The sequence below is a fragment of the Melopsittacus undulatus genome, chromosome 5 (genome assembly GCF_012275295.1).
Source record: "Melopsittacus undulatus isolate bMelUnd1 chromosome 5, bMelUnd1.mat.Z, whole genome shotgun sequence".
Taxonomy (NCBI): Eukaryota; Metazoa; Chordata; class Aves; order Psittaciformes; family Psittaculidae; genus Melopsittacus; species Melopsittacus undulatus.
In genome coordinates, this window is record NC_047531.1 from 55,518,213 (window position 1) to 55,524,212 (window position 6,000).

The 6,000-nt window shown below is 48.4% G+C and overlaps 1 protein-coding gene across 3 annotated transcripts in view; it reads right to left on the bottom strand.

Moving 5' to 3' along the window:
* The window catches only part of WASHC1 (WASH complex subunit 1), a 45,571-nt gene extending 41,536 nt beyond the window's left edge, over positions 1-4,035 (bottom strand). The window contains exons 1-2 of one of the 3 annotated variants that reach the window (XM_031044907.2): positions 3,964-4,035; positions 1,418-1,490 (exon numbers count right to left, since the gene is read on the bottom strand). The gene's annotated coding sequence lies outside the window, so the exon portion shown is untranslated. The remainder of the gene's footprint in view (positions 1-1,417; positions 1,491-3,963) is intronic. The other 2 variants (XM_031044906.2, XM_031044908.2) reach the window with 2 other exon arrangements.
* Positions 4,036-6,000: the final 1,965 nt, after the last annotated feature.

Here is a 6,000-nt window from a genome sequence, read left to right on the forward strand (position 1 = left end):
TAAGCACAGGCTGAAACTGACTTCCTTCAGCTGGATACATACAGCTCATTTTGACAGGCAGATGTTGATATCTAAAGTTAATTAGATAACCCTCTGCAACTGTCACCTTCAGCTCTCATCATTAATTGAAACAATCAGGTGCTCTAATGAACAATTGATCTGATTCTAAGGTAGGCACCTACAACTGACCAAAAGCACTGCACTAATTAATTGCCTGCTTTCCCTTCCCCTCATCATTTATTATGAAAGAAGCCTAAGCAAATAGCTCAGCTACACCCAAAAATCTAAGACACAGCTCTTTGTTCAACTGCTTAAATGGGGGTGCTTTGAATATGTATGCCTAAAGTACACAGAAGTCACAAGCTATGCCAAAAGTCTGTTGGAGGGCCATTTCCCTCCAGTAAGTTCTCTTAAATACTAGAGTTCCAAAAGCAGACTAGCTGAAATGCTGCTGCAGAGCTTCCTGTAGAAAGTTTGGTTCAGAAAAATGAGGAGCTGCTCAATCTTACAATCTTACCACAACAATAAATACATAATTCAAAAAACACAGCACCTTGCTAAAAAAAAAAAAAGAAAACCCCACCAAAAACACCCCCCACCAAAACCACCCAAACAAAAACACCCCCAAACAAACAAGCAAAAAGATCCAGTTATTTTTTCTCTCTAATTCTCTGGTGCAAAGTCAGCTTCAGTCTCTGAAGAGTTACCTTAGCTGCAGATCTGACCACTGACACATTTCACTGCTACAAACCCTAACTAACAACGTCCTATTTTTCACATCCACATTCAGTACCCTCTGCTCCAAAGTCTTGGAGTTTTATAGCCCCCATATCCCTCCCCCAATGTTACAACAGATGATATTTAATGAAGGCAGCAACCAAATCAAACTGGCAACCAAAGCAATTCCTCTCTGTCTTATACACTGAAAAGCAAAGGAAATGCTTACATTTCTGCAAGAGACATGAGGGAAACTCACTAACAGGCTCTTCAAGCCCACTCACATTTGCTAGAAGGAACAGCCCTACAGTGTGGCCTGGACGACAGGAGCTGACAAAAAGCTGGGTCAAATGAATAATACCTTGGGAATCAATAACCCACTAAAGAAACTGCTGGATGGGCTATTTTCTGGCAAAGGTTATCTTGTGAAGGGGTCTAAGCAGAGCTGGTTAGCTACAGAAATTGCTTTTTGAGTGACAGAAATGATTCCCTTTAAGCTCATACACCATTGCCACGGGAAACATTACAATTTCAGACGTAATCCTCTTCTTCCTCTGCATACCACCTTTAATCTAAAATCTCTATATATATTTATAAATCTGCCCTGCTTTCAGGCTTATCTCAGTACTATTTTCCCCAGCTCTCAATTCCTTCCCTTCTCTTTTAATGCTCAGACTTAGTGTGCAGTGACTGTAGTTACCTGGTATGACCAGAACCCAGACTGAGGAGTACTTTCCAGGGACTCTGCTTTCAGTTTTCTTGCCAATGAACTCCTGAGTTAAGAGAAAACAGCACTTTTTATCTTAAGGAATGAAGACAAACTCATACTATAAAATATAAAAAAACAGTTTAAATATCCAGAGTGACAGAAGAAGGGCAGATGCTAAGACCACCAGCCTATTCTGCTCTGGGACTGCCACAGGCATTTTTCTGCCTGAGATTTCTTTACAGGTGCATCTGTTTCCTCCCATAGCAAAGCATCCCAGGAATACAGAGGTGCATCAGGCAGCTTTTATATTCCAGCTTTACTTCTCAAGACAAGACAAACATAACCAAGTATGAGGAGAACTTATCAGCCCTTAGCTAACTTGGTAAAAGGAAGTCCAAGTAAGGGACAGTTGACTAGAGGACCTCTGATTCCCTGGACAACTGAAAAGCAAAAAGGCTCTGCAAGGACATGTCAAAGTCATTTTGCTTCCAGCTGTTGCCTCTGGCAAAAGCAGCACTATCCACTCCACTTCCTTTCACTGCTCAAGGGAGGTTCTGTACTTCAGAGAACTGGCAAGAAATAGGGACAGGTTCAGCTTCCCCCTCATTCACTCCAGGATAGGTCAATCTCATTGCAAATCACTGCCAGCAACACCTGCTGCACAACCTAAATGAAATAAATAGGTCATCTCAAGCAAACTCTGAGCTGACATTTGCCTGAATCACATGAAGCGCCACAACGACAGCTGGCACTATCCCAGCGCCTTGCTGGGAGCTGCACTGTAGAAGCAGAGTCAAGAACTGGCCTAATCTCTCAGGGATGAAAAGGCTCCTCTTCTGAAAAAGGCCTTTGGGAAAATCCAGATGTTGTCCAATCACTCAATTTGAGCTACACCACTTAAAAATAAATAATAAAAGGAGAGTGGGAAGCCTCACAAGAGGACTTCTGCTGATTACTAAAAGATTAATGGGGGCCTACAGGGATGGTGGTGAGGGCCTATTCATTAGAGACTATAGTGATAGGAAAAGGGGTAACAGGTTGAAACTTAAACAGCAGAGGTTTAGATTGGATATAAGGAAAAAATTCTTTACTGTTAGGGTGGTGAGGCACTGGAATGGGTTGCCCAGGGAGGTAGTGAATGCTCCATGCCTGGCAACGTTCAAGGCCAGGTTGGACGAAGCCTTGGGTGATATGGTTTAGTGTGAGGTGTCCCTGCCCATGGCAGGGGGGTTGGAACTAGATGATCTTGAGGTCCTTTCCAATCCTAACTATTCTATGATCCTATGATTCTATGATGATTACTGCTGGATGCAAATTCACTGCCATTAACAGCCTTTCTCCACGTGTACAGACAGGTCTATGAGCCCTGTGGTCTTTTTACTGTTGTCTGACTCATTCTTTATTTTGAACATTGGAAAAAAACCAACAAAAACAAGCCAAACCACAATGAAAGCATTTATCACAACAGCATTTGGGTTCCCCTGCAAACACTGATGTGCTTTTATTTGGAGAATCATTACAACACCACAGCTACTGGCTTGGAAGTCTGAGGAACATGCCTTTGTGTAACTTAAAGGCAATTTGTATCAAAACCAATTTGTCAGTACTCTGGGCAGCAAACTGTGTTGATGCACTGATGGACTAGAAGTTAAGCTTTTTTTAATCTGTGACATTCTTTGAATTAGTTGATAGTTAATAGTAACCAATTTTTACTTGGAATAGTAAAAACGCCACTAGCTCAAGGCCAGGCTGGACAGGGCTTTGAGCAACCTGGTCTAATGTGAGGTGTCCCTACCCATGGCAAGGGCGTCGGACTGGATGATCGTCAAGGTCCCTGCTAACACAAACCATTCCACGATTCTATGAAACTCTGAATGACACAACTCTGTTATAAGCCATTAGTTAACTTTCTGAGGAAAAGTATGTAACCCACACACCAGAGTACTCTAACCTCCTATTTTGGACGCCTTTTCATCATTTTTGTGACTCCCTTCAGGCTGCAGCACCCAGCTGTCCATCCCTTCAGGATACCTAACCTACATGTAGGGAGGGCATTGCCCTTCTCAATCCCCGAAGCGTAACATTAAGTACAAGTGTCCCATACACCACCGCCAAGCTCAGATTCCTATACTCCATGCTCGCCTGACAGGTTTTCCAACCAAGTCCACGGCTCAGCACTGAAGCACGGCGTAGTAAGTGTAACAAACAGGTCCTGCCTGCCGCTCACACCCCATTACCAAGACCTCACGAGGTCCCCAGCAGACGGAGCGCAAAAGCGTCTCACCGGGGGCTGATGAGCCACAGAGCCCTCCACAGCCCCTCACTGGGCCCCGCCAGCGCACCTGCCCCTGCCCGAGCTCCGCCGGGTAAAGCCCAAGCTGCCCCGCTCCGCCAGCCCCTTGGCCTCCCGCTGTCCCCGCGGGCCGGGCCGGGCCGCACGGATCCAAGGCCGAGCGCAGCCCCGCGCAGTGCGGAGGGAGGCAGAGAGGCCCAGCCCCGCCCCGCGCGCACTCCCAAACACGCCGCGCGCCCCTTACCTGCCGCCAGCCAACCACGCCCCACCGCCGATCAAGAAGCGGCTCCGCACCGCTTCCGCCCTTAGTTTGACGTAACTTCCGCCCAGTTAGGGCGTCCCGTGAATGCTAAGGCGTGCTTACCCCCTCGCCGGGTGAGGGGCGGAGCTGCGCATGCGCGCATTGGAGAGCGGGGCGCCTCGCCTGGAGCGCCCCCGGGCGGCGGGGCGGCCATCTTGTGAGGCTGGAGCCGCCTGCCCGCTGCATTGCCCGAGCACTGTGGGGAATGGCCTTGAGCTGTGTGCCCTGCCTGAACCCCGGCTGGCATTGCCGCCATCTTTAAAGAATCATCTGGGTTGGCAAATACCTCGAAGATCATCAAGTTTACTGTTACCCAAGGACTGTCAAGTCCAGCACTAAATCATGTCACTCACTGTTTAATCTGCATGGTTTCTGAACACCCCCAGGGACAGTGATTTCAGGGCTGCTCTGGGCAGCCTGTGCCAATGCCCAAGCACCCTCTCTGTTAAGAACTTGTTCCTAATACCCACGCTGAACCACCCCTGGTGTAGCTTGAGGCTGTTTCCTCTTGTCCTGTCACTTATGTGGAAGAAGAGACCATCACTCACCTCACTACAACCTCCTTTCAGGTAGCTGTAGATGATGCGTGGATAGACGCCACAGCTAGTTAAAGTTGTAAAGTAGGTATGCTTTTATTCAGCACTGAGGTGCATGGGGATAGCTCCTCCAAAGCATGTACACCTCAGGGTTGTTCTCCCTTTACATTTATCCTCTTAAGGTATACATAGACATGGCGTTGCTCAGTCCGCTTATACATATTTATTATCTATCCCCGCTTCGTATTATAATGAGCCAGAAGGTCCTTTGCACCTGCGCAGTGCCCCTTCTGGTCATGGGCAGGGGTCTCAGGATGAAGTAAATGAGTCTGCCTTCTGTGGGTAGGGGTCTTCAAGATGAAGTAAATGAGTCTTCCTCTTCTTAAACTTTTCACCTTTTAACCTTCAGACATGGCCTTAGGGTTAGGTCTGTGCCCAGTCTGCTTCTCCCCCACCTCTCAGTAGGACCAAACACCTGTGCTTTTGTCATGGTCTTAGGGTTTGGTCACCCAGTCTGCCTCTCCCCGGCTTATCAGCAGGACCAGTCATCTGCTTTTGTCAGTAGAACTAGCATCTGCTTCTCCCCCTCCAGCAGTAATCAATGCCTTGGCATGATGGCAATGGCAGGTACTTAGGACAGACAATACTTTTAAGCAAAGGAATTCCTTTAACCCCGTGTACAATTTCTCTGTTATTACCCCCCTGTACATTGGTTACCCCTGTATCATAGAGAGTGATAAGGTCGCCCCTGAGCCATCTCTTCTCCAGACCAAACACCCTCATTTCTCTCAGCTGTTCCTCACCATGCTTGTGCTTCAGACCCTTCACCAGCTCCACTGCCCTTCTCTGGACCTGCTCCATCACCTCAATGTCTGTGAGGGGCTCAGAGCTGAACACAGGATTCGAGGTGCAGCCTCACCAGTGCCCAGTACAGGGGGATGATCACTGCTCTGACCCTGCTGGCTATGCTGTTGCTGATACAGGCCAGGATACTGTTGGCCTTCTTGGCTGCCAGGGCACAAGCTGCTCAAGTTCAGCTCTATCAGTCAGCACCCCCAGGTCCTTTTCCACCAAGCAGCTTTCCAGCCACTCTTGCCCAAGCCTGGAGCATTGCATGGGGCTGTTGTGGCCCAGCCTCTGTGCTGGCCTGAGTCACAAGGAGTGTGCAGGAGGAAACAGTCATCTGCCTGCCCCGCAACAGGGCAGAGGCAGCGCAGGGACCCCGCTGAGGCTCCTTGGAGCACTGCTGGTTGCTTTGGTGAGGAGGCAATGTGCCTCCAGCATGCCTTCACAGAGGGGTCCTCAGCGGAGCTCCCGGTTCTGTGAGCAGGACCCCATTGCAAAGAGAGGTGGTGTTGGCACAGCACTCATTCTGGTCCCTGCCACGTGCTGCAGAGTCATGGATTTAGGGAAAACCCCACAGATGTTTTTTAGTTGCCACATT